General features: G+C 43.2%; 1 pseudogene; it reads right to left on the minus strand.

Annotated features, from left to right (window-relative positions):
• Positions 1-961: 961 nt before the first annotated feature.
• On the minus strand, positions 962-3,652 carry LOC142167316 (uncharacterized; annotated as a pseudogene).
• Positions 3,653-4,180: the final 528 nt, after the last annotated feature.

Raw genomic sequence — 4,180 nt, forward strand, 5'->3', positions numbered from 1 at the left:
TGAGAGGTCCCTTTCTTTCCTACTACTAAACCTGAAAATTGCGTAGATTGCTTTGCTTGGGATTCCGTAAGTAACCAAACCAATCCCTGTCATTTCACATGGAAAATGGTTTGTTTTGAGTGTTTGAAGTGGACTAACAATCAGCGTACCTAATCGAGTTTCATGTCATCATATCTTTCTGCCCAGCGGTGCTGGAAACCGCTTTCATGCGTCTTGATTGTTGGGGGAGAAGAAAACCCGCCTGAAAACAAAGATTCTATTTTCAATAGTTTCAAAGGCTTGAAAGGGCGTAGCCTTATTCAAAAATAATTGATATAAATACTTTTACAACAACAATAATAACATACCCAGTATATTCTCAACAGGTGGGGTCTGGGGAGGGTAGTCTGTACGCAGACCTTACCCCTACGTAACGAAGGTAGATAGGCTGTTTCTAATAGACCCTCGGCTCGAAAGACTTTTCTCTCTCCAATTATCACCTAAAATAAGATAAGAGATAAGAAGCAAGGAAGACTGTTTATGAATAGCCCTTTTTAGTTCCAATGCGCGGAATCAAAAAAATAAAATCTTTCTTTCGAGTCATAGATCAGAGAATTCGCTCATTCAAGCTTTTTTAGAGGCAGAAGAGTTAGCAAAGGTACTGACAGCCTGATATAGCCAGTGAGCAAGCATGTCCGATTTCGATTCAATATCTTTCTTAACACCCAAAATATTATATGCCTCTATAGTAGCTTGTAATAGAATGCATCTATTTGTAATGGATAGCTATGTTAGCTAGGCCACCTGCCTGATCAAGGTTTCCATCTGAACTAGTGCCTTAAGCATGAAGGCAAATGAAATTATGTGGTATGGTATCGTATATAAGAGAAATCTTGCTTTTAGGAGTGATCTTTTGCCTTTATTGAGGAGATATAAAACAAGCTTACTAATAAAGTGGCAAGAAGCACCATCTTTCTCAAAGTCAGATTTCTCCCTTTTTACTAGTAGTTGAGTGCTCATTGTTGTTGGGATATTGACCAGATCGCAGCTTCCCAAGCTCTATGCTATTGGGGAACTCTGCAAGGATCTTACCACCTTCTTGATTGACTATATTTGAGTCTTTAGAGTACTTTAGGATTATATTCCACACCGAGGATTTGTGCTTGTGGGTCGGGGTGAATATTGCAGACCAACGGATCTGGTGTCGATAATCGTTTAGACTTGGTAAAGGTTGTCGCAGCACCTGTAGTAGGACAGAAGACTTATCGCGATGCCCGCAGACCAATTTACGATGTCTATGTCGCTGACGTTCGTCAAGTATGCCACGTAGTTGGACAGGGTCTTCTTCTACTAATGAGACCTCGATCCTGAAGCCTTTGAAGTATCTTTTTGATAGGTGCCTCTATTTGTATGGGGAATTCGCTGCTGATAGATCTTACCTAGTGTCCCCCTCCTTCCCCCATCGCCTTCCGATCCACGGGAGTATACAATGACAATGTCGAGGCATGAGTGCCCGATTGTGAGACTACTTATTGAATGTTTGATGGCACCTTGCTCTGACATGAGCTATGCAATACGAGATCTCCATTGATCCTTGTCGTATGTGCTTGACGGCCCCTCATAAGATGCTCACTTGGGGACTTCTTACTCTAGTTATTCCAAGAGTCTCCGCTATTTGAACAGCGTCCAGTACACTCCTTGTTCCGCTCATCCCCTTTGCCAGCTCTATGATCAGGATACTATTACCTAGGTTCCTAAACATTGAATGGATGGTGGAGCGTAGGTGGCAAGCAATTATATAGATACAGTGCTTTAACCGAAGACGCTTTCCAGCTCTCTCAAGAGCTGTATGGGAGTCGCCCTTGGAGGGACTTCCCGAATGACCGTACCAAGGAATTCTACCGTACTCCGTGCAGCTATGGTTGTTAATCCTACAGAGTCTACCCAAAGGTTCAAGCCAGAGTGTAAGAAGTGGGCGATATGCTTTTGTATTTCTATGAGAAGCTCGACGGAAGCCACGATTCCCAGTATTAAGTCGTCGGCATATCGTGCGTAACAAATCATTATTAAGTAATAGGTTTTGAACGGGACAAACTTACGATCCAAGCCTCTCTTTGACCTGATAACAAGTATCGCTTCCCTACCGAACTCTATCAGCGGGCCCTTTCTTTTGCAATACTTAAAAGAGTCTTTCATGTCCTAATTATTATTACAGTGTTCTCTACCTTAGAATTCGGACTTCGGGGTAAACCCAGCAGCTTCTATGAAGAAGGCAGCGTAAAGGAGTCTCGAGGGCCTGTTAAGGAAGGCAGCAAGGACCGACGAAGGGTGGAAAACAAAAGGCATTTTCTAGTCCCCCTGAGCCGGGGGATGCTTGGGGGGGTGTGCCACAACGAAACAATGGAGTGAAAGGCCGATTTGCATTGGATGCTCTTTAACCTCCCCCCAATGATGGCTCTGTTGTCTTGGGGAGCGTTGAAGCTTACTTCTTCGGAAGACTTTTCTTAGTTATCAATACGACATGTTCTTAATAGAACCGATCTTATTCTCTAAACAATCAGAATCTCGTACTTTTGTCGGATCCTCCCTATCTCCTAAACGAGCTTGTGCAGGACTGATATTAATACATTTTGTGGGACAGAGTAGGGGCACTTCTCACATCCTACGAGTCGTCTGGCGGAAAAAATTTTTTAATGGGGTAAAAGAAATTGGGATCATCGATATCTTCCTTAAAGATTGGGATGAGTCGAAGTCGGTCGATGGTGTGAAAACACTTCCTGCTGTCGAATTCCAAAAACTAGCGAGAGGTTCCCCACTCTCCTTTGGCCCGTCTTAGGACGGGGTGGAAGCCTCGACCCGAGCGGAAGTGCGATGTGTCTGGAAACTCGAGATCGTAAATGGATTCGAGTACCATTATGATCGCCTCTTTCATGATCCTTTCTATAGGTAGAACTACTATGAGCGATCTAAACTTCGAGCCTTATTTATTTCTTCATATTGTAAAAAGGAGGAAAGCCCGTTTTATGCTCCCTCTATTGATAGAAAAAGGGCACTTATGTCATTGTTTCAGTGACTTATAGGGCTTACCTCAGCTCAGTCTTTTTGGTTCTTAAGAATGGTCGCCACTTCTCCTAGGACCGGAATGATTATCCCTTCCTGATACGTCTACATCCATCCCTGAATGTCGTCAGGTATTGTTAACTTCCCTGCCATTCTTGTAATTGTCACCTGTAATCTACGCAGGTGTATCCGCACCCCTCAAAGTGTACGATAAAGAAAGGATTTCTTAGAGCAACCTCCTAGGTTCCAGACCCAGGAGTCAACCTTCACGTATGAGCATTCGGTACATGTATCAATCTGTGGAAGAGTGAAAGGGTCACCATTACTGAGGATCCCCCTAATCTTAGATAGGTCACCTGAGGGTTCGCTGCGGTTCATTACTATGCTTACACACAAGGCTACCCTTTTCAAAAGATCCGCAGGACCACCTACCACTAGTCTTCGGCCAAAGGGGTTTATTGCACAAAAACGCCGGGGCGTAGGCTCCAGAAAAGAACAGCCCAACAAATGTCAGATGCAAAGCCCTGCACCTCATTAAGATCATATTGGCATACTTCCCAAAAACGAAAGAGCAGACCCCATTGAAGACGAGAGTGAGGTACAACAAGGCCATTTTTGTCCACCGCCCTTCTCAATATGATACCACAAGAAACTCTCTCTGGAGAATTTTATTGACCTCGCATATAACATGGGGAATCTGGTTAGAACCCATATTTAAGAATAAAAGAACAAAGACTTGACTGGACGGTATTCACGAGCTGATGACAAACATGAGTGAAGAAGGGTCCTATGTTACCATTTTTGGTGGTAAAGAAGATGTTCTTGTTCTTCCATTCCCCAAACTCACTTCAGCTTTCAAGATTGGGTTAGTGTTCCGATAGGTGAGAGGTGTAAGCACCGTGAGGTGTGAAGCTAGATTGTACTAAAGACAATGAAAAAATTTAGAAAATGAGAGATTTAAAAAAAATAAGTAAAAGTAGAATGAAATATAGTCCTATATTGACAAGGACGGGCTTTTTCTCAAAGAAAGCTTCGCGCTCAACTACTTGTATATCGATCGGAAAAAAGCAGTTGCATGGTCTAAGTATCTTCCATTGTCCAGCTTACTTTGTCTTATGGCGCAGCCTAGCCTTCCCTATCT

This window comes from Nicotiana tabacum, chromosome 12 (genome assembly GCF_000715075.1).
Source record: "Nicotiana tabacum cultivar K326 chromosome 12, ASM71507v2, whole genome shotgun sequence".
NCBI lineage: Eukaryota > Viridiplantae > Streptophyta > Magnoliopsida > Solanales > Solanaceae > Nicotiana > Nicotiana tabacum.